The sequence below is a fragment of the Macaca nemestrina genome, chromosome 13 (assembly GCF_043159975.1).
Source record: "Macaca nemestrina isolate mMacNem1 chromosome 13, mMacNem.hap1, whole genome shotgun sequence".
Classification (NCBI taxonomy): domain Eukaryota; kingdom Metazoa; phylum Chordata; class Mammalia; order Primates; family Cercopithecidae; genus Macaca; species Macaca nemestrina.
In genome coordinates, this window is record NC_092137.1 from 6416891 (window position 1) to 6442094 (window position 25204).

A 25204-nucleotide genomic window follows, 5' to 3' on the forward strand; every position below is an offset into this window, starting at 1 on the left:
GTCAACAGTGCTCATGCTAAAGTCCCTCACTGCTAAAGCGGCAATTTGTTCCAATAGCAGTGGGCTCCAGGTTCCAGAATTTCTACACACTAGCAGAAATTACCAGAGAGTGCCCGTCCCTCAAGAGCCTGACTCTCTGCTCTACGGGGCACTCTGGAAGTTCCTAGTTTCTGATAACCTCCAACATCTCCTTTTGTGCCCTAGTCCTAAACGCCAAGTGGCTTCCTGCACTTTCTGTCTCATTGGTATTCTCTCCTTGATCCTTTTCCCTTTATAGTTCTCTATTTTTTATATTAAATGATCTCTCCAAATAACTGATGTGTTTTTCTCAACCAACCCTTGTCTGAAGCAGAGCCAGGGCACCTTGTCCTAGGCTCCTCTCTCTCTGCTCACTCAACTACCTTTTGAATAGGGGCGCATCCATCCTTCAGGGTCTTGGGTGAACATGACAGCATTGCAAGGGGATGATGTTGGAGGCTGGGTCGCTGTGCACGATGATGGTGGAGAGGAGACAGGCAAGGCCACACAGCAATGGCTGCGTCCTGAAGAAGGAGGTTCCACTTTCCTTTGTTTCCCCCCAGGGTTTCAGGTTTCAGCAGAACCTAATGCCATTAGCTTGTATCCTTTGCAAATCTGTATCATCTTTACCATTTGCTGGTTTACCCATTTACTTAGTAACTGCTTATTTTTCATAATCATTAACCCATTTCCCAGCATGAAGTACAGTTTTCTTGTCCTAATCTTCCCTACGCATATCCCATTTATTATGAAAAAAAAATCAAAAGCCGTATTCTTGAAATAGTGACATTTTCAATGATATTCTGTGTCACTTAATAAAATGTTATTTATATTGAACAGCTATGTTTTCAAGATAAGGCATCTATTTTGAGGGTGGAGAAGAGGACATTTTACCTTAATGTTTCCTCTCCTGTTTCTGTTTGATGCAAATGGACATTTGATTTTTCTTTATGTACACATGACACCCATCCCATTCAAGCAATGAGTCACTCAGCAACCCTGCCCATGTTCTGCGCATGGAACAACCACACGCCATCTCTTGACGTTGGTTCCAACACCACAGGAGAGGAGGGCAGCTGAGCATGGGCAATGTGGGCCCTCTGGTCTCATTTGCTTTTCCAGACGAGTGAACACTTTATTTTTGAAAACTCAGACTCGAGTCTTTTCTACATTAGCACAGTGATACTAAATTACTAAATTGTGGTTTGGCCATCGCTTCTTAACAAACCCGCAGTGGTGTTCAGCCAAGATCAGAGCTGGCATAATTAAAACAATTATGGAGCGAGTGCGTGCGTGCGTGTGTGTGTGCATGTGTGTGTATGTGTGTGTGTGCATGTGTGTGTGTTTGAAGAAGGATACTGAGAAAGCTAAGGCTCCTAAAGGACTGCTGGCCAACCCTGGCCTAAGAAGGCTTCCACCCTGCTCACCATGTATCCCTCCAGACTCTCTGAAGGACGATGCCCTCCTGCAAGCCAGGCCACTAGGAGACAGTCGGGCTCCGATGAGCAGTAGCAGGCCTGGCAGCAAGGACCAGGACTGATTCCACCTTGAAATATTAAAACTGCAAAGGCAGGAAAGAATGTTATTTTCAAAGGTCCATTGAAAGGTAAATGCAAGTCTACTGCGTGGCAGGGAACAAAATAAAGTCCCTAAAACAATGGTTTTATGTTTTGAATTAAAATCCAAGCCTGTTCCATTTTATTTGTCTTTCAGATTGACTAGGAGGATCTGTTTTGGGAATAAGCGATGTTCATAAAGCCAGAGCTTCTCACCACTGTCCACCATTGAGGGAAGCAGTGCATCGGCAGCATACTAATGTGTATGCCCAAGCTTGGAGCCCACAGCTGTGCCTCCGGTCATAGAAAGATTGACTCAGATGTCCAGATTTGACAATGAGTGCAATGTATGTATTTTATGTCTTTTTTTCTTTTTTTACTTTTTTCCAGCATTGAATTAAGAACAAAAACCAAAGCTGTACAGTGAGTACAGTTAAGTAACCTGCCCAAGTAGGTGCGCGGCAGAGCATAGATACTCACCGTGCCCAAGGCTACAATGCAAGCTTTTAACGACCAGAATACACAGCCTGCTGTACCATGAATGTTGTCGTCTTCTTTTCTTGGATAGCATTCTAATGAAAACATACGCAAGGTTGTTAAAAGTCCTTTATTATACTGATAATACAAACTATATATAAATAGAAGACACAGATAAGCATAAAAAATAATCATTTTTGATATCTTGGAATATATCCTTAGATGTTTTTCTTTACTTGGAGCTCTGTTAAAAATAAAATACACTCTGCTAATATCATTCTTTGAGGCTTTATGATAATAGTGAGAATAGTTAAAATAATAATAATTTGGACATATGATGTAGCAGAATATAACCTAAGTGATTTAACTTAAAGAAGCATTGACAAATTCAATCCTCATGAGAATTTTCTGAAGTGGGTAATATGAATTCCCCATTGTACAAATGGGAGCACCAAGAAAAAGAAATGCTAAGTGATTGATTGAGGACAACCTACCTAGCAAATTACAGAGCCAGGTCTTGCATTCTCAAAAGCTCCAGCTCACTCTGTTAACCACAAGATACAGTACTGCAGTAACATAATCTAGAATCCATAGATTGTATATTTCTAAAATTCAATTAACTGGTCTTTATTTTTGGACAAGTAGGTCATTTCCAATTTTTAGAATTACAAATATTTTTGTGCACATATCTGTTTTCTTCAGAAAATTTATAAGGAATGGAGTTGGCTGCGTCAATGAGTATTTTTTAAGGTTTTTCATATTCCCATTCTCACCCATGGAAAAGCAGGGGAGATTTACCTTCCTACCAAGAAGACTGAGGAGTGTGGGTTTTCTGCTCAGCTTCCCTAGCGTTGGTTATGATGATTGACTTCTGTGAACTTTGTGACAAATGGTTCTCAATTTGAATTCCAATTTACATTTGCTTATGAACTAATAAATTAAAGCTGTTTCATTATTTGATAGCCTTTTTAGTTCGTTTATTTAGTTTTGTTGTTGTAGTTAGTTAGTGCTTTTTAATGATTACACATTTTTTCTCCTGGTGTTTGCGTGGGTTGTATTGATTTGTGGAAGCTCGCTACATTAAAGTGAAGTTGTCTGTGTCGTGGGAGAGAGGCAGACGTGCATTCTTTGCCCTTTAACCTTTGAATGATAAATTGCTTGCTGTTCACTGTCTATAGATAAAATGCAAGCATCTAAGAATCCTAAGCTACGAATCAGGTTCCAGTCTTGACTATAGCTGTATAACCTTGGACAAACCACAACATCTCACTGGTCCTCAGTGTTCTCATCAGTAGAAAGAAGTCGTTATCTCTCTCACTCTTACAGGGTCTTTCACCTGGGTGCTTCCCACCTACAGAGGTTCTGGGCCTTGTGCAGAGGGTGGCACATATTCAGAGCTGGACATTTCGCACACTAAATCCTCACCAGCCACCTCCCTGCTGAATCCACTTCCCTTGCTGGATACTGGCTTCATACTGGCAAAAGTCCTGCCTTAAACATCGAGCTCACCCTCCCATTCCCTGCTTTAAACTTTCAACACAGATATCTAAATAGGAGGCCTTGCCGAATCCCTGAATAATGCTCAGGTAGCTCCTTACAAAACACACACACATACACACAAACAAGAAACACAAACAAACAAAAATTGCTCAAAAGGAAGCAACTGAACACGTTGCTTTAACAAATGGACTGGTTTTCTCCCTGCCATTCTAGAATGGTTTTCTCCCTGCCATTTTCTTTTTTTATTATTAAATTTTGATTTCTGCAATCTGCATCTTTTTTTCTACTTGGTATTTTAATTAGATAGTAGAATTTAAAAATAGGGTCTCCAGTATATTAAGGAAGTTGCAATGGCATTTAATTTATGTGGGACAGCTGGTAGATTTCTGATTTGAGAGGATATTTTTTAAAAATTCTGTCATCTGAACTTTGCTTTGGTAAGGCTGCAAATTAGCAGCTATTCATTCTTTAATGAACAAGGGTTCATGTAAATTTCAGCTATGAATAGGCAATCAGGATTTCTTTGGGCATAATGGGTTATTTACCAGGCTTCCATTTCAATTTTGAACTCTTTGCTTCTTTAAGCACCCTCCTATATAATTTCACAGCCATCTAATTACATATGTGTATATTTACCATATAGATACTGCTTTTGTGCCTATATCTACTCCAAATTGCTCATTAAAATAGTGGCAAAAGCTCACTCTACCTGAAGTGGAGATATAATATTGAGTCAGCCATGATGAGTCCTGCAAGCTTGGAGCGGGGAGGCTGGGAACAGCCCCACGAGCTGGCTTTGGAGGCATGTGGCACACACACGGCTGTGGTGGCAGATGGTGGAGCCAAGGCACTTGCAATTTTGGACATTTCATTATTTTTTTTTTCCATTGGCTTAAAAGCTTTACTTCAGGAACAATCTTCAGCTGTGTGAAAGATGGTCTATCTGTATTTTTTTTTCCTCCTATTTTTGGATAAGTTATAGACCTGACAGATTGTGAGGTTTAAGGAAGACCTAAGGCTATTGGCTTGAATTGGATTTCGGAGACTGGATGGTGGACGAGTGCCTAAAAGGACTTAGGATCAAGAAAATGAGCAATGGTTTTCTTGCTTCTACCCTTTCCAGGCTTCAGCCACCTTACTTCCTTTTGATTAAAGTCCCATTGAGGAGGAAACAAGAATGACAGGCACGTGTGGTGTCAGTGGTCATACCCATGGTTACAGTGGGAGTGAATTGCAGGCCCACTGGCCCTCTTGCCACTGTCTCCTAGTAGGATTCTAGCAAGTCACATTGCCTCTCTGGATGTTGTCTGTCTGTCTACTTTTTGGAATACATGATGGTTTTGAAAAAGTTATCTATTAGGGGCATTAATGATCTAACATTCATTGATCTCTCCAGTCTAGCCTGAAGTCATCTATTTATAAACACAATTACACCATGTATGTATTTCAGTGTGTTTATAGGTAACACATATAGTTTGATAGACTGGATTTGGAAACCATTCTTTGCTCTCAAAATTTAAATTTGTATCCTGTGCAATAATTGTCCAGAGCATATTCATCTGCAAGAGTACTGAGTCAGTGCAGAGCCCTGACAAATCCTATAGTCCTTCCTGTAAAGTTCTCTGAGCTGCCCAAGGGACAATCAGCCTAACACATGAAAAGCGCATGGAGGGATATCATGCAAAAGGCAAAGACTTGCAAATCTCTCAAGGCCAAGGTCATGTATGTTGCGCCCTCTGGCCCCACACTTAGTTTTCTGTGTGACCCAAAGCGTCCAAAAGACTTCTATTTTAAATAGAATCAAAAGAATGACAGTAACTTCAGCTCGCTTATGTGTATCCACATATTTGCTATAAAATATTAAAAACTGACAGGCTGGTTTAACCATTGCCAGGCCAATGTTATTCCACTTTCCGCTTCCTCCACTACGTGTTCCCATTGGATTTGCAAGGTGATCAGCAATTTCAGCAGCCCTTTGAGAAGCAAGGGGCTCCCCTTTCCTCCCTGACAAAAGCCTCCATCACAACATTGCTGCCTCTCACAAAGGCCATTGCCAGTGCCAAGCACATGCAAGCTTAACGTGAGCTGGCTTGGTATGTCCCCAGCAAGTGGAGGAGGCTTCATGTTTTTTCTTGAATTGCCCAGTTTGTGTTCTCCTTTTGGCATGTAGAGGTACTGTGAACCCAGCTAATGAACAATGGTCATGCCTGTTATCTGGCACCCTGGGTATCTTTGTGCACTGTAGAATAGCAGAGAAGCCAAGCTACCTTCCTGCATCTCCTTTCTCCGCAATGCTTCTAGAAAGGCCCCAGTGTTTTGGTTTGGTGGATAGAGTGCCAGCCATGATACTGCTGCTAACTGGAGAGATAACTTTTGCCGAAGTGGGCTCAGAAGAGTGAGTGTCACTTCCACACTTCCAACTCAGAAGTGAGACACTTACTTATGACACACTGAAAAAAATACTAGACTCTGTGACATGTAGTTGTTTTTTTTTTCTTTTTGAGACAGAGTCTCACTCTGTCACCCAGGCTGGAGTGCAGTGGTGACATCTTGGCTCACTGCAGCCTCTGCCTCCCGAGTTCAAATGATTCTCCTGTCTCAGCCTCCTTAGTGGCTGGGATTACAAGCGCACACCACTCCGCCTGGCTAATTTTTGTATTTTAGTAGAGACAGGGTTTCACCATGTTGTCCAGGCTGGTCTCCAGCTCCTGAGCTCAGGCAATTCGCCCACCTCGGCCTCCCAAAGTGCTAGGATTACAGGCGTGAGCCACCGCGCCCGGCCAACTCTGTGACATGTTACTCAAAGCCTTACAAAAAGCCCCAATCCCGGCCAAGCACAGTGGCTCACTCTTGTAATCCCAACACTTTGGGAGGCCAAGGTGGGAGGATCACTTGAGGTCAGGAGTTCAAGACCAGTCTAAGTAACATAACAAAACTCTGTCTCTACGAAATTGTTTTGAAATGTTAGCCAGGTGTGGCAGCTCATGCCTGTAGTCACAGTTACTCAGGAGGCTGAGGAAGGAGGATCACTTGAGACCAGGAGTTTGAGGCTGCAGTGAGCTATGGTTGCACTACTACGCTCCAGCATGGGCTACGAAGAGAGACTCTGTTTCAAAAAAAGAAAAGGAAATGATTAATCCTGCTTTTCTCCACCCTCCGCTGCCCCTTCTCACTTTGTTCTGTGACTTGGCCACACCTCACCACTCCCCTGCACCCACTAGAGGGCTCTTCACTGCTTTTTGTTTGGCTAAGAATGCCCACTTTCTTCTTTCTGGAATTATCTAAATCCTTCTCCTACAAATGATGTATCAGCCTCCTTGGCCCCTCCATGTAGACACGGCTTCCTCCTGGGTGCCCTTCTGGCTCCTGGTTGCCCCATGCAGTGGCTTTTGCACAGGGATTAGCTGGGCCCTTCCCAGATACCCTTCCCCCACTGGGCTGGGCACTGGGCTGTGCTGGGCTCTGCAAGTTCTCATGCATTTCTTAATGATCATTGATACACATTAGTACTAGTTTTCCATGCTCCTTGTGGGGGGTGTAGCTAAAAGCTTTTTAGGGATCTCTGTCAGCTATAGACCTGACATCTGCACAGTATCTACCAGCCTCCGACTGCCGTGTCAGGGGCTGCTTCGGCAGCCCAGGCCTGACGCGGGATCTGGTCTTGGTTACACGGTCGTTCTGATGTAATGTCTCCCCTGTTGGGGCGCCTAGCCCAGCAGCCCAGCCTGTGGGGTGGAGAGAGGAAGGGAGGAGGCTATGACCTGAGACCAACCCCCTTTGAGGCTGTAAGGGGGCCTCCTGCTTACTTGGATTAGTCAATTAGGTAAATATTACTCCTGGGCCTGTCTGGAAAGAAATAACAAACAACATATTCTGCAAATGGAAAAGCTGATCCAGGCCCAGTGACTGACAATCCAGGTGGTGTCCCCGCCCGCCCAGCTCTAAATCAGGGTAGGTCATTAATATGCTAACAACGCCGAAGTCAATTGGCTCCCATGGCGACAGCTCTGAAGCTTTCATGAATAATCCATGCAGCACCTGGAGGCATGAAATTTTCATTGCAGATTCGGTAGAGGAGCTTTGGGTGTGGGGAATCACAAGCGGAAGACACGCCTAGCTCCTGGAGCATCGCGACCTACAGCCCTTGAGTCTGAGTACAGCACTGGCCACACCGCAGAGCCCAGAGAGAGCCTGACTCTTGGCCATGTGCCAGGAGACATAGAGGCTGGAAGTCTTCAGTCTCTGCATTGAAAACTAGAGCGAAAAATGGAATTCGTTTTCTAAAAACAGCTCTGATGCTGTGTTCTCTGACAATTTAGCATGAGCAGAGCACTTCCCAGACACCCTGTCCCAATGCATCCATAATGATCTCCTTTCACAGTCTTGATCCTACAGAGGGATCTGACTCAGAGATCCACTTGATTTCAGGCTGCATTTTCCCTTTGCTCTTTTGTTCCCCGCTTACCTTCCCTAAACCTCCATTTTCTTTTTATAAAACAGGTAGCAACGACCTATCCAAGACACTGTGACAACTGAATGGAGTGCACTTCAAACATTTGTGGCACAGTCTTACACATTCAGCCTTTACCTGCCTCATTGGTGAGTGGAAGTCAGCCTTGCTCTCTGATTAAGCTCACCTCTCACTCTCCACTGAGAGGACGTTCTTTTCTTTTTCATAATTTTTTCCAGTCTTCAGGATGTTTACTGAGCAATCAAATATGGCATGGTTTTCCATGTTGTAAAAGCAGGAAGGGGTTGTTTCTGAGAATTAAAACCTTAGACTTCCCTGAGCTGCAGTCTGTTTGTCACCCTAATGAGGATTGTTATTTGAGTGCTGTGACTTTCATCTTCAGGCGTTGATTGCAGTCACCACTGTCTCCTTGATTCACTCCATTTTTATGCCAGTCCTCCTCCTTTGGTTCAACGATTCCTTTGCTTTCTTCTTTGTTCAGTTTGACGTGATGTACTTTGATATTACTGTGGCCTGGATCCTTTGTTTACCTGTTTCAAATTTTATGAACACAAATCACACAGTAAGCATGAAGAGAATTTTCATTTCCAAACAGGAAGCTGCTCTGAAATGGGGAATCTTCCCCTATTTTTTTCTCTTTCTTTAAAAAAAAATTTTTTTTAATGACTAGTGATATGGCTTGGCTGTGTCCCCACCCAAATCTCCTCTTGAATAGAAACTCCCACAGTTCCCACATGTAATGGGAGGAGCCCAGTGGGAGGTGTTTGAATTGCAGGGGCAGATCTTTCCTGTGCTCTTCTTGTGATAGTGAATGAGTCTCACGAGACCTGATGGTTTTATAAAGAAGAGTTTTCCTGCACAAGCTCTCTTCTCTTGTCTGCCACCATGTGAGATGTGCCTTTCACCTTCTGCCATTATTGTGAGGTCTCCCCAGCCACGTGGAACTGTAAATTCATTAAATCTCTTTCTGTTGTAAATTGACCAGTCTTGGGTATGACTTTATCAGCCGTGTGAAAACGAACTAATACAATAAATTGGTACAAGCAGAGTGGGGTGCTACTGAAAAGGTACCTGAAAATGTGGAAGCAACTTTGGAACTGGGAACCAGGCAGAGGTTGGAACAGTTTGGGGGGCTCAGAAGAAGAGAGGAAAATGTGGGTAAGTTTGTAACTCCTTAGGGACTTGTTGAACGGTTTTTACCAAAATGCTGATAATGATGTGGCCAATGAAATACAGGCTGAGGTGATCTCAGATGAAGATGAAGAACTTGTTGGGAACTGGAGCAAAGGCGACTCTTGTTATGTTTTAGCAAAGAGACTGGCGACTTTTTGCCCCTGCCCTAGAGATTTGGGGAGCTTTGAACTTGAAAGAGATGATTTAGAGTATCTGGCAGAAAGAAATTTCTAAGCAGCAAAGCATTCAAGAGGTGACTTCAGGGCTGTTAAAAGCATTCCGTTTTAAAAGGAAAACACAGCATAAAAGTTTGGAAAATGTGCAGCCTAACAATGTGATAAAAATCCCATTTTCTGAGGAGAAATACAAGCTGGCTGCAGAAATTTGCGTAAGTAACAAGGAGCCAAATGTTAATCCCCAAGACAATGGGGAAAATGTTTCCAGGGCATGTCAGAAGTCGTCACAGCAGCCCCCATCACAGGCCTGGAGGCCTAGGAGAAAATGGTTTCCTGGTCCGAGCCCAGGGTCCCTGTGCTGTGTGCCGTCTAGGGACTTGGTGCCCTGCATCCCAGTCACTCCAGCCATGAATAAAAGGGGCCAAAGTAGAGCTTGGGCCATGGCTTCAGAAAGGCAAGCTCCAAGCCTTGCAGCTTCCACATGATGTTGAGCCGGTGAGTGCACAGAAGTCAAGAATTGAGGTTTGGGAACTTCTGCCTAGATTTCAGAAGATGAATGGAAATGGCTGGATGCCCAGGCAGAAGTTTGTTGTCGGGGTGGGGTCCTCATGGAGAACCTCTGCTAGGGCAATGCAGAAGAGAAATGTGTAGTGGCAGCCCACTCAGAGTTTCTACTGGGGCACTGCCTAGTGGAGCTTTGAGAAGAGGGCCACCATCCTCCAGACCCAGAATGATAGATCCGTGGACAGCTTGCACCATGCACCTGGAAAAGCCACAAACACTCAACTCCAGGCCGTGGAAGAGCTGGATGGGAGGCTGTACCCTGCAAAGTCACAGGGGTGGAGCTGCCCAAGACCATGGGAACCCACCTCTTGCATCAGCGTAACCTGGATCTGAGACCGGGAGTCAAAGGAGATCATTTTGGAGCATTAAGATTTGACAGCCTTGATGGATGTTGGACTTGCATGGGGCCTGTAGCCCCTTTGTTTTGGCCAATTTCTCCCATTTAGAATGGCTGTATTTATCCAATGCCTGTACCCCCATTGTATCTAGGAAGTAATTAACTTGCTTTTGATTTTACAGGCTCATAAGCAGAAGGCACTTGCCATGTCACAGATGAGACATTGGACTGTGGACTTCTAAGTTCATTCTGAAATGAGTTAAGACTTTGGGTGACTGTTAGGAAGGCATGATCAGTTTTGACATGTGAGGACATGAGATTTGGGAGGGGCCAGGGGCAGAATGATATGGTTTGGCTGTGTCCCCACCCAAATCTCATCTTGAGTTGTAACTCCCACAATTCCCAGGTGTCATGGGAGGAACACAGTGGCAGGTTATTGAATTAGGAGGGCAGATATTTCCTGCACTGTTCTTGTGACAGTGAATGAGTCTCATGAGATCTGATGATTTTAAAAAGGGGAGTTTCCCTTCACATGCACTTTTCTTTTGTCTGCCACCATGTGAGATGTGCCTTGCACCTTCCTCCATGATTGTGAGGTCTCCCTGGCCATGTGGAACTCTGAGTTCACTAAATGTCTTTCTTTTGTAAATTGCCTGAGGTATGTCTTTATCAACAGTGTGAAAACAGGCTAATACAAGTAGGATGCAGTTTTGGAAATATTAAACTGAGACTCAAAAAATATTTAAAATGTGTTCATTTAATAAGAAATGCAGCCTGTATAAATACCAGACAAGGCTGTTTTAAAAAATCTACCTGTATGAGAGTAGGGCCTGGGGGTGATGGGCTGGATAATTGAGAGGGACAGCTCTGGCTTAGAAATGGCCACACTGTGTTCTTGGTTCATTTCTCCCCACCACACATTCTCTGTTAGTTTTCATTGGCATCTCTCAGATTTGGAAAGAAACAACGTTGTCTCCTATGCCTTCCTTAGGTGGCTTCTTCTGTCCCTGCAGGCCCAGAACTCTTTGGCTCTACCCCGTGCTAGGGAGGGCTTCCCACACAGCCCCACCTCCATTCCCAGCTGGGCTCAGCCTCTACAGGCCAATCTTCTGAGACATGTAGGCCTTTCACTGGAGACACCAAGCCTGTCGGGACTCCATTCTTGAACATCTTACACATTTTCTCCTGCTGGCCCTCACATGTTCCTCCCACATTTTCAGCCCCATCTCTCTTGGAATCCATGCAATTAGTCCCACTCTTTATTCCTTACCCTCTGTATTCGACCCTTCCAAATCCATTCTCTATTTTGTTGGCAGTTAGGTTTCCAAAAATCAAACTTAAGCCTATCATTTTCTTTTTAAAATTCTTGCAAAGGCTCCCTTTGATTGTGAAAAGAATCCAGGGTCCTGAGAAATCAGATTGAGAGACTTGTTACAGAATTGCTTTCTGATTCACTTTCCTTAACTGTCTGAGAGTTTGTAAAACAACATTTTACTGGTAATCTTTGGACTCCGGTAGGTAAATATATGGAGCTGACATTTTTGAAATACTTATTATGTACCAGATAGTAGCTGCATCTTTGCCAAGCATTATTTCTTAGCAATAGCTTTATGAAGTAACCATATTTTTCTTCTTTTTTAGAATATGTAACACATCCAAAACGAGGTGTGTAGCACTATAAATTAGGAAATATAACAAAATGAGCATTCTAAAATAGAGCCTAAAACCTAGAAACTAGGAAAATGCCCATCCATGTATCCTTTTGTGCACATACCTCCACTTCACTTGTCCTACCTTACTCCAAGGGGAACCCATGTCCTGCTTTTGCATCTTCATTCTTAGAGTTTTAAAATATTTTTGTGCATGCATATGTGGACTCCAAAGGAATATTTGTCCCATACGTACTATTCTGAGATGCCCATTCAATTATATTTGATAACTTCATTGTTTCATATCATATACAATGTTACTAGTACTTTTCTATTTGACTTAGAGATAAATTAAACTAGGCATGCAAATCTCTAAATGTGATTGTAATATTTTTGTAATTCTATCAATATTAATGTTTAAAAAAATATTTGAGGCTGTTTTGAAGTATATTGAAGTTTAGAATTATTACACCTTCCAAATTCTATAATTTAGGTTTTTTTAAAATTTGTTTGTTTGGAGACAGGGTCTCAGCTGTCGCCCAGTCTGGAGTGCAGTTGTGCAATCACAGCTCACTGCAACCTCTGCTTTTCGGGCTCAAGCGATCTTCCCACCTCAGCATCCTGATTAGCTGGGACTACAAGTGTGTACCACCACACCTGGCTAATTTTTATATATTTAGTAGAGACAGGTTTTCCCCGTGTTGGAGAGGCTGGTCTTCAATTCCCGACCTCAAGTGATCTGCCTGCCTTGGTCTCCCAAAGTTCTGGGATTACAGGTGTGAACCACCGTGCCTAGCCTCAAATTCTATTATTATATAGTCCCTTGTTACACACTTAATATAAGTTTTTGTCCTAAGGCCAATTTAGTCTGATTTTAGTAGTTACTCAAGCTTTGTTTTTGTCTGATATGAACTTCGTCTGATATAACCTTTTTCTCTGATGTAACCTTTTCATTATTTTTCTTGCAAACATTCTACATTATTTTTCTTATAAAGAGCCTACAACAGGCTTCCTTTTAAAATTTGAAATATAAAAATATATTTTAACTAGCAAGTTTAGTCAATTTACACTTACTGGAAAGACTATCAATATTGGCATATTTAAATTTGTTTCTATACTCTTCACTTCTTTCTATTGCTCCCAGTTTTTTCATTATTTTACCTTGCTTTCTAAAAAGATATTTTTGTTGTTACCTTGTTTTCTTTCTGTTATCTTCATTATTCCATTTTCTCTCAAAATAGTTTGATATTCCTGCCTCTATATTTCTAGCGGTTACTCTTCAAAATCTAATTTTTATACGTCACTTAACATTACGCAAATTTACTTAATACACTAAAAACAAACTTAGAGCAGTCAGATTTTTACTTCTTTCTTCTTGGCTAACATTTATTATTGTTATGAATTTTTATCCTTTTATAAACAAAAAACACATACTGTTTTTGTCATACAAATTTTGTTTTATCTTGTATTATACAACACCCTGCCCCGCATTGTGTTGCTTCCCATCTCTTTCTAGACCTCAGACATTCTTTCTGGAGCATTTTCCCTTCTTGGGAAGGGTAGAGTTGTGCCTCCTGGGCTCACAGCACCAACACCGTCTGGGAGCTTGTAAGAGACTCAGGTATTCAATCCCCACCCTAGGCCTAGAGAAACAGGGTCCTGGGGATGGGCCCAGAAATTGATGTTTGTATAGACTTCCCAGGAAGGTTCCAAAACTTGTCAGACCCAGCACAGATGAAAATGGGGAGCTGCCCTTTGCTCAGCTTGATTAACAATTTTAGGATGGCCATAGCAGAGCCTTCAATCAAGCTCAGGGCCCTTCTGAGCTTGCAGACTCTGGGTGACTGCCCGTGGAGCTGGCCTTGACTTTCATGTGATATCTTCAATTTTTCAGTGAAGAAGATTTGTGTGTTCTTCCTCCATTTATTCAATCATTTATTTATATCAGTATGAACCTATTACATATTTTATACACATATTTATAATCCAATTCCTTGGTTTTGTTGCCAAAATTGTTCCAGCTTGGGCCGTTGGAAGCTCTTCCCAGTTGTCCTTCCTTACTGTTTAATGGTGAAGCTAGTGAATTAAGTTGGAGCCCTTTGTAGGGGCTTCCATAATCCTTTTGCATTGCTCCCCCAACACAATTCAGGTCACCAGACCCAAATGACAGAGGAGGCTGAGAATCAGTGTTCTGTGGCCTTTGTCGGCAAAATAAGGGCTGGCAGGCCCCAAATGAGAAGTAAGTTTACTTACAAAAAGAAAGTGTGTCAGGCAAGGCTGACTGCACATGCCCTCCGGCTGCCCCCACTGAGGTCTGCTGCACAGGCTGCCAGGCACAGGTTTGGTTCTGGGTGGAACAATCCTGTGTTCCTTAGAGTCTTCTGTGGGCAGCAGGATCCTGGCAACCTCAGCAATTGCCTGGAGGCTGTGGAGGGTCTGCTGGTATCCTGAGGGTGTGTGTTGCAGCTTTCCAGGGGCTGCTGGGCTGGGTCGGGTCAGTGCTGCCAGGGGACTCTCATCAAGGCCCATGTCATACAAATTGTTATGGGGATGGTACTGTTTATCATTATGGTCATATTTTTAATTATTAAGAAACTACTTTATTCAAGTAGAGGCAAGCGAGTCACTATTTTCTCTCCTCCTGGAAGAAAGACAACACAATTCTGAGAAGCACAATGTGGATTAAAAACATATTTGGTGCCCAAAGTGATCTGAGAATGTATGTTCATGCAAAAAACCTGCATAGGGATGTTTAAAGCAGCTTTATTCATAATTGCCAATACTTGGGAGCAATCAAGATGTCCTTCAGTAGGTGAGTGGATAAATGAACTGTGCGGCATCCAAACAATGGAGTATGATTCATCGTTAAGAAGAAATGAGCTATCAAGTTGCAGAAAGACATGGAGGAACTTTAAGTGCACTTTGTTAAGTGGGCAAAGACAAACTGAGAAAGGCTGCATACTGGGTGATTTCAACTATATGACATCCTGGAAAAGGTAAAACTATGGAGACAGTAAAATAATCAGTGGTTCCAAGGGGTGTTGGGGGAGGAAGGAATAAAAAGGGTAATCACCAAAGATGTGTGGGGCAATGAAACGACTCTGTGATACTATAATGGAAGACACGTGAATGCATCTGACAAAACCTATGGAATTCACACCAAGACGCAAATCCTAATAAACTATGAACTTTAGTAATAATGTACGAATATTGGCTATACCTAATGTATTGTACCAATGCAAAATGTTAATAATAGGAGAAACTGTGAATGAGGGAAGAGGGAGTATATGAGAACTCTCTGTACTTTCTGTTCAATTTTGCTTCAAAACAGCTCCACAAAATAAAGTGCATTAATTTAAAAAATTCATATTTAAAGGTCTTGAGTCCACTTCAGTGCAAACCAGATCAGAAAACAGATGATTAAAAACGCATGAAACACCAATAAAGAACTAGAAGTCTCCAACTCTTCACTTGATGTTTACATAGACACCTTTGAAAAGAAGTAAAAGAAGGTAGATGAAACACAATATCGAGAGCAAGTTGACCGATGGTTGACATTGCAAGGAAGTTTCACTCTGTACAAGATGCATCAGGATATATCCAATTTGAAGTACCTGCAATAAAAACGTCCTTCAAAATCCATCTGATGAATGAAGAACAACTTCAGACAGCACTGAAAGATGCTTCGAAGTCTAATGTTCCAAGAAGGCTAAAGTGGAAGCGGAAGGATAGAAATGGAGAGTGAGTAAAGTTATTACAATAAAAATGTTCTAAAACTATAAAGAGAGGTAGGTTAAGCCTCTGGATGGACAATTGCAACAAAGAAGAGTTTTTGCTAGTGTTATTGGAAAAAACAATGTGGATAGCAGGAACTTCGAAATACATATTTTGAATGCCATGAGAATGAAGACCTCCTAGAAGATGACTCAAAGGAATTTCAAAGAAACCGATTGATGTGGCTGAATTAAATATTTATTTTAAAACTTTTGAAGGGGAGACCAAACATATGCTAAGTTAACTCAGGAAGATGAAATAGCCGATGCACTTAAAGATCACATAAAAATCCTCTCAGCTGAGAAAGCATCTCTGCAGTTGGAAGAAAATCAGTTAAAAAAGGAAAAGCAACCACTCCAGAAGGAACTTCAGATCTTCTTGGAAATGCACCAAGAAGAAATGAGCGTTCAGCAAATATCTGATTTGGAGAGATTGTATTTTGTAAGATAGGAGAGTAGTTTCCCAAAGCAGATGAAAACATGCTTCAGCACCTGATAGTCACAATAAATGACTATGTTACTGGCTTATGTACTTGTTATCCTATACATTTTTATTGTTATTTTAGAGTGTACTCTCTCTCTATATATATATATATATACACACACACACACACACACACACACATACATACATACTCTTTCTACATATATATACTCTTTCTACATATATATATACACACATACATACATATATATGTAACAGTAAAACAGTCTCAGGTAGGTCCTTCAGGAGGTAGTCTAGAAGAAGGCATTGCTATCAGCAGAGATGACAGATCCATGCACGTTATTGCCCCTGAAGACCTTCTAGTGGGACAAGATGTGGAGGTGGAAGAGAGTGACATTGATGACCCTGACCCTGAGAAGACCTAGGTTAATGTGTGTGTTTGTCCCTTCGTTTTTAACACAAAATTGTTAAAAATAAATAAATAAATAAACAATTTAAAAATAGAAAAAAAATGCTTATGGAGTAAGAATATAAAGAGAAAAATATTTTTGTGCAGCTGTACAATGTGTTTGTGTTTTGAGCTTTAATGTTGCCCGGGACTGTCTAGGTCACCGCTACTCCTAGTGGTCTCTCCCTCCTCCGGACAGAGCATTACTAACATGGGTCACAGTCACAGGTCCTACATGCAGGGCTTGTATGGTTCACTTTACCTCACCCTCAAGGTGCTGGAGACTGACAATATATTCAGTGTAGCACCCCATCACTTACAAATATCTTTCACTTTGTCTCATTCAATATTCCCAATTCTGAGAAGTAGGTAAGTGCAAGAAATTCACATAAAACTTAGTAGCTTAAATAATGGCTTTATTTATGTATTTCTGAGACAGGGTCTCACTCTTGTCACCCAGGCTGGTGTGCACTGGCAGTCTTGACCTATTGGGCTTAAGCAATCCTCCCATCTCAGCCTTCAGAGTGCCTGGGACCACAGGCAAGTGCCATCATGCCCAGCTAAATTTCTTGTATTTTTTATAGAGATGGTGATGTGGTTTGGCTGTGTCCCCACCCAGATCTTATCTTGAGTTGTATCTCCCATAATTCCCATTGTTGTGGGAGGGACCTGGTGGGAGATAGTTGAATCATGGTGGTGGTTTCCTCCATGCTGTTCTCATGATAGTGAATAGGTCTCACAAGGTCTGATGGTTTTATGGGAAGAAACCCCCTTGGCTTGGCTCTCACTCTTTCTTTGTCTGCTGCCATCCATGTAAGATGTGACTTGCTCCTCCTTGCTCCTCACCATGATTGTGAGGCTTCCCCAGCCACGTGGAACTGTAAGTCCAATTAAACCTCTTTCTTTTGTAAATTGTCCAGTCTCAGGTATGTCTTTATCAGCAGTGTGAAACAGACTAATATAGATGGGGTCTCACCACGTTGCCCAGACTGGCCTTAAACCCTTGGGCTTAAGCAATCTTCCCACTTTAGCCTCCCAAAGCACTGGTATTACAGTTGTGAGTCACTGCACCTGATATTTTGCTCACACATTTATGATGTGCTTTTGGATGAAAAATGGCAAGTCAGCCTTGTTCCATTTGGTGTCAGCTGGGCCAGCTTAAAGGCTGGGCATAGAATCACTGGGAGGTTCACTCACTCCCACATCTTTGGGTATCTGCTCCATGGAGCAGTGTAAGTTTCACAGCAGAAGAAGCACATGTGGGAAGGGAAGTGCAGCCTTCTTGGACTGTGCAATTGACCGCAGAAGGTATGAACATACCCGTTTCACTCATAAGGAAACCAAGACACAGTGCAGCTAAAAGGCAGCCCAAGCTCCCTCAGAGATGATCATGAACTCAAACTCAAACCAGTTTGCCCTTCTCTTTCTTTTTCTTGTTCGTTTTGTTGTTGTTGGACTTTTGCTTTGTTTATTTGTTGGATTCATCGTTGTTTCTTTTTGTCTTGAACCTGGTAAGCAGCCCAGCCACGATAGAAAGTATGGTTATTCTGACACTGAATCCGAAAGGATTCTCAAGATCTAAGCCTTCTCCTTTATTTTGAAATTAAGGGAGGTAGAGTGATTCATTAAAAGCCAAATAAGGCCACTTTTCCCCATGTCAACCCTGTGGTTGGGGCCTCTCCCTGCAGAGGTGCAGAAGCTGTATCCTCTATGGAGGAACAGTCAGTGGGGCTCTGGAGTCAGACTGCCTGGCTCCGTTCCAGTTCTAGAGCCTTAGCTGAGGAGCCTCAGGAAAGTTACTTAACTTCCATTCTTAGTTCTTCCAGAGATAGAATGGGGGTCACCACAATACCTACCCAAGGGTTGTCATCGGAATCAAATGAGATAACTGGCAGTTAACAGAGCAGCTAGCACATAGCACCTGCTGCACGGTGCCTGGAATGAAGCAGACACATGCAGGCATTAACAAATAATCCAAATCGATACAGGCATTCTTACTAATTCACCTAACACATTTCATTGAGCACTTTCATGTTGAGAACTACTGAAGTTTTCTAAACTTAGCTCTGGAAACTTTGATATCTCACATTCCTTTTTCAAGCCTCAATTTCTCTCTCTGTGCAATAACAATATATTTATTAGCTCCAAAATTTTTCCAGCTCTTTTTATGATCTCTAATCTATACAGTATAGTAACTTTATTTATGGTTAACAATCTGCAAGATTATTATCACAACATCCTGATTTGAAGCCTGGTTTTTTTTTTTTTTTAAATTTTAAAGAGGAATTGTATAAATCAGAAAAAGAAAACACATTGGTTTTACTCTTTGGGGGAAAAAAAGAGAAGATCTGTTACTAACATTTTGTCGTAAGCTTGTCTGGTATCATTAGGCTTATACTGAAGAAATAAATAGTGTTTCTCAAAACACAGTACCTGAGGCAATTTAATTTATTGTGACATTTCTTTGTGATGTTTCTACCTGTATTTTTCCTAGTATATTCCAGGAATAAGCAAGGATCCTTGGACTTTGTGGTCTCAAGTGGACTTTGTGTTTTTGCCACCAGCCTGCAGGAGGAAGAGTAGGGAGATCGCTGTCCTCACATTTCAGGAAAGCCTGGGCCAGCTGAAGTGGCCACAATTGGGTCCTGGAGGAGAAAAGGAGAGGAAGTGTCAGAGAGGAAAATAGCAGAAACAGGCCGTGAAAGGCCATCTCCTAAGACAGGGGAGAGGTCAGCAGCCCAAGGAAGAGGCCCCAACCTCACTCCATGACAGCTCTGCGGGGAGATGAAGGACCTCCATGAGGTATCCAGGTGGTGCTCTTGGAGAGGTTGTATGCCAGCATATTCCAAGAGAGGGACTCCCAGACTGAGCAAAAGTCTGGCCTGGACCTGACAGATCAGGTGAACCACTGGCCTTCAAGGACCAGTGAAGCTTAGATGATGAGGATGTGAGCAGTGAGCTTAAAGAGTGAGAAGGGAGGCTTCCTGACATTCTGGGGGCTGTGTAAGCTGTCCATGTTCTGATGAGGCCTTATGAGAGACAGGCAGCCCCCAAATAATGCAACATGACTGTTCCAGCTACCAAGTAGGGTACAGGCTCATAGTCAGGTTGAATTTGATATAAAGGAAATACAGCAAGGTAACCTTCCTTTCGTAACCCACTGTATGACCCTTATGCCTTAAGAGTCATACTGTGGAGTCCTCTGGAGTACTCCACTAAAATAAGGACATTGTGGGTCCCTTGGAAGGCAACTCAGTTTGAAGGTAACTGACATAGCATCATCATCTTCACTTTTGCACATGCTGCTTCTTCATTTTAGACCATTTCTTCTCATCACTGTTGATATCTCCATTCATTTTAGCCTTGAAGGCACCTATCAGCTGATCTTTCAGTATCCGTGATACCTCTGTGTGGCAGGCAGTGCAAGATGCTTGACGTATATTGTCTCATTTAGCCTTCATCACTCTGCAGAGAAGATACTATTATTCTCACACTGTAGAAACCAGATAAGAAATCAAGTCTAACCCCAGCTAGATGACTCCCCCACATACTGCACTGAGAGAGAAATGAACTAGACCTCAGATTAGTTCCCATTCAACTTTCATTCTTTTGGAAAAAAAAAAAATTCTATTACCTGTCCTCTGTATTTGAGAGGTTTCTCCACCACATTGATTCTGACAACCTTGAGTCAAAGAAGACTCAGGATCCCCAGCAGTGCTAGGGACTCCATGGGACAGGGTGGCCATCTTTATCACGAGTCCATCCAAGGCCCTAAATGCTTGATTCTGACCACAAACTTAACCAGGAGAGGGACTCTGTGCTGCATTAACACCAGGCATCATGTATGCTGTGGAGTAAAAGTGACCTTGGAGTTTAGACAAACAAAGCCATGGCTCCAGCTAGAATCACCCATCACCCCGTGGAGATTGGAGGACAGACTGCAGTGGTTGCGGAGTGGAGAGAGAATGTGTGTCTCCAAGGCAAGAGGGAGCTACTGCGGGGACATGGGCAAGGAGCCATGGTGGAGGCCATGAAGAGACAGAGGCAGGCACAGAAAGACAGAAAGGCAGACAGTGTATAAATCGGCTAGGGTGCCACAACAAAACACCAAGGATGGGGGCTTACACAGCAAATGTTTGTTCTCTCACAGTTCTGGAAGCTGGAAGGTTAAGATCAAGGTGTCGGCAGGGCTGATTTCCCCCAAGCTCTCTTTCCCGGGTTGCTGATCACCAGCCTCTCATGATACCCCCATGGGTCTTCCCTCTGTGTATGTCTGTATCCAAATTTCTTCTAGTCCCATTGGATTAGAACCCACCCTGATGGCCTGATTTTAACTTTATCACCTATTTAAAAGCCCCATCTCCAAAAGCTGTCAACATTCTGAAGTCCCCGGGGCTTAGGGTTTCAATATATGAATTTTGAGGGCACCGATTTTAGCCCATAATGAGGGAGTGGTAGGGAGACTACAGCCCCAATATAGTGCTCCTGGGTACTTGTGTACTTTGAGGGGCAAGGGTGGATGATAGATGGGCTCTCAGGGAAGGCACACAGCTGTGGATTCCAAATACCAGCTACAGATTCATCACCCAGAGACTTGGACTCCATGACCTTTGAGCTCCTTTGCATTTAATTCTAATATTGTGACATTGATTAGTCTCCTTGAGGGCTTCCTCTGAGCTTCCCATGGGTTTTGCTGTCACCAAGTTGGCTGCTCCTGAACAGCCTTTTCGAGACCTGGTGAGCACTTTACGGCGATGGTGCTAGGGACACCCCACTGTAATAAGCCATAATGTGTTGGGAGGGCACAGTAGCACCTGCTTCACTTCCTGTCTGGCTCAATATTCTCTCAGCCGCCTGAAACATGGCTCCACTCCTGTGCCTCATTCCTGCCTCCCTTCCTTTCAGGAGTCCTGTGAATTCTGCAGAGCCAACTGCAGTTAAGACTTCAGCCTCTACAAGCCCTAGTTTCTGACTTTACTGGTAGATTTTGCTCAGCCTAGAAAAAAGAAGGAAAGCAAGCCTCATGGTCTCCTTCCTGTGGGCCAGGAGCTGTGCTTTGGTATTTCTTCTTGAGTCTTTATAACATTCCTTCAATGGAACCATAACTATAATCTTATTTTAGAGATGAGAAAACAGAGACTCCAAGAGGTGACCTAAGTCCCCGAGCATAACACAGAGTAAGGGGCAGAGATGAGGTTCAGAGCCACCTGTGCTTGGCTAGGGAAAGGCGAGAGCTACACGATGGGCTCCCGCAGGGATTTCTGCCCAGGACACTGATTTTGGAGGTTGGCAAAGGCACTCACTCTCTACTTATTACAGACCTTTAAATATTTTCCCCTCAACGAGATAATGGGTTTAAGCAGGTACACACGTGATTGTATATTTTTCCTGAATTCTGCCCCTGCCCTCATTGCTAGCCATGGTCTAGTACTCAAAAAATAATTATTAATAATGTGGACACTCAGGATTTTAAAGGGCTTTCTTTTGGATGTGAAGAGGACTTTAACTATCCTTAAGGCATTAGATTTTAAAAGTCAAGTGTTTGTGCTGCATAAAATAAGAAGAGCTATTATCTCTGTTTCCACATACACAAGACTTGAACGCTGAGAAGTCGGGTAACCTGCTAACTTCACCCTACAGCCAACCAAGACTGCTTCCTTCTCTGGCTTATCACCAAAATTCAGGCACACAAGTTGTGAGGTCAGTTACAACCTGGAGTACTTAGAGGACTTAGTTACAAAGTGTTCATCTTTGGCTTTTTGAAGGATTTAGGGGGAGTTCATTTGCCATTGATCCATTTCTTTGGCACGTGCAATATTATTTATCCAGAACTATTCCTTATACCTACTTGCTTGGCAGGCATATACTTAATGTTTCTCTGTCTCAGTGTTCTCATCTGTAAAATGAGGCTTATTATACCTACTGCACAGGGTAATTGTTTCAATATCATATAGTGTGAGGATCAAATGAATAACCATATGGAAGGAACTTAGCACAGTTCCCAGAATGGTATGAACATGTAATAAGTATTTGCCCTAAGCATTCATTCTATGATTGGCTCAAAACACTCAATAAGTGTTAGATTAGCAATAATTGTTTTTTTCAACTTTTATTTTAAGTTCAGGGGAACATGTGCAGGTTTGCTACATAGGTAAGCTTGTGTCACAGGAGTTTGTTGTACAAATTATTTTGTCACATAAGTATTAAGCCTAATACTCATTAGTTATTTCTCTGATCCACTCTCCCCTCCCACCCTCAGGTTGGCCTCAGTGTCTGTTGTTTCCCTCTATGTATCCATGTGTTCTCATCATTTAGCCCCTAGTTATAAGTAAGAACATACAATATTTGTTTTTTTGTTCCTGTGTTAGTTCACTAAAGATAATGGCCTCCGTTCAATCCATATTCCTGCAAAGAAAATGATCTTGTTCTTTTTTATGGCTGCATAATATTCCATGATGCATATGTACCACGTTTTCTTATCCAGTCTAAAACTGATAAGCATTTAGGTAAGGAATTTAAACAAAATTACCAAAAAACTCAACCTCATTACAAAGTGGGCAAAGGACATAAACATACACTTTTCAAAAGAAGACGTACATGGGGCCAGCAAGCAATGGAAAAAAGCTCTATATCCCTGATTATTGGAGAAATGCAAATCAAAGCCACAATGAGATATCATCTCACACCAGTCAGAATGGCTACTATTAAAAAGTCCAAAAAAAAAAAAAAACAAACAAAACAGATGCTGAAGAGGTTGTGGAAAAAAAGAAACACTTATAGACTATTGGTGGGAGTGTAAATGAATTCACCCATGGTGGATAGCAGCGTGGCGATTCCTCAAAGAGCTAATAACAGAATTACCATTCGACCTGGCAAACCCATTACTGGGTATATATCCAAAGGAATATCAATCGTTTGAACATAAAGACACCTGCATGCATACGTTTATTGCAGCACTATTCACAATAGCAAAAACATGGGATCAACTTAAATAGTTCATCTTTGAGGTGGAGTTGCAAGTTATTACCTTTCAAAATCTCTTCTTTCCCTTTTCCCTCATTATCTTTTTCTCCCCAGCAGCATAGTTGATGCATAGTTTTTTGGTGTTTTTTGTTTTTTTTCTTTGAGATGGAGTCTTGCTCTGTCGCCCAGGCTAGAGTGCAGTGGCCAATTTTGGCTCACTTCAACCTCCACCTCCGAGGTTCAAGCGATTCTCCTGCCTCAACCTCCTGAGTAGCTGGGATTACAGGCACATACCACCAACACTGGCTAAGTTTTGTATTTTTAGTAGAGACAGGGTTTCACCATCTTGGCCAGGCTGGTCTCGAATTCCTGACCTCATAATCCACCCACCTCGGCCTCCCAAAGTGCTGGATTACAGGCGTGAGCCACCATGCCGGGCCGCATAGTTTTGTTTTGTTTTGTTTTGTTTTGTTTTGTTTTTTGATGGCCACTTAACACAAAGAAACCACTTCTTATATCACATTAAAAGAAGAAAATGAGTAGAAAACAACAAAAGCTTTGTTGATAAACATGTGCTATACAGTCAGGTGGATTTACTCCTTTTACTAGCAAAAGGAGTAAATTTCAAAATAGAATGTGCAAGGTCTTCAACTGTAATACTAGGCGAGAAGCAAAGAACATCTATGCTTGTTTATTTTCATTTAGCAAATTAGAAAACAAATTGAGCTTTACTGGCATTTCACGTACAGATTGACGAAAGAGTAGGTAGAAAAAGAATGAAAAAATGCAGTTTGGAATGTACATTTTTTTCTTTTTCTCTAACTACTTGAGTTGAACAATCAAGAATGGTTGGAGGCCCTTCGTGATGCTGCAGGTCTGTGATCCCATGCTTTGGGAGGCCAAGTTAGGAGGATTGCTTAAGACCAGGAGTTCAAGACCAGCTTGGGCAACAAAGCAAAAGGGCACAGTTGGAGCCGAGTGCCTACGCCACTCGCAAACGTAAATCCTGAGAATTGCTTTTGAGAGAAAAACAGTTGTGTTTTATTCCTTATCTTTCCCAAATGCATAACACAATGGTTGGTGCATTTCATCTGTTCAATCAATAAATGTTACTTACTGTTATTTTACTGTGATTAGTGAGGAATTATGCTACGTGCCTTTTTTTTTTTTTTTTACTTAAACCCCACAGTATTTCTGCAAAGTTATGCAATAGTATCCTTTTTTAAAGACAGAAACCAAGGGGCAGGGAGAGCATATGATTTCTCCAAAGTCATTTGGCCTCTCGGCTCTAGAATTGAAGCTAAAATCTGTCTGTCAATTCAGCATGAGGTCTCCTGGTTTCTGTCCTCATCTAAACGGAGCCAGAGCAGGGAAGGTTCTATCTTAGATGAACTGAGGAATTAGGTGAGAGGGGCACAGGTGTGGGCTACCTGGGAAAGTTCCAAACCTCCCTGACCTTCATAAGATTGTTCTTAGGGTTAAATAATAATGATTAATTTGAACAAGCATGTATGATTGTTTTTGGCCATTTACCACGTGAACAGACCTATCACTATCAGTCTTGACTTCGAACAGAGAGTGCACAGACTTCAGAGTCACAGACCTGGGTGAGGGCCAACTCTCTGCCCTTCACTAGCGTGGAAACACAGGTCTT

The 25204-nt window shown here is 42.3% G+C and overlaps 1 long non-coding RNA gene across 1 annotated transcript in view; it reads right to left on the reverse strand.

Moving 5' to 3' along the window:
- Window positions 1-18980: 18980 nt before the first annotated feature.
- Window positions 18981-25204, reverse strand: part of LOC105486555 (uncharacterized) — a 39730-nt gene continuing 33506 nt past the window's right edge. The window contains exon 3 of the long non-coding RNA XR_011612197.1: window positions 18981-19232. This is a non-coding gene — a long non-coding RNA (uncharacterized lncRNA). The remainder of the gene's footprint in view (window positions 19233-25204) is intronic.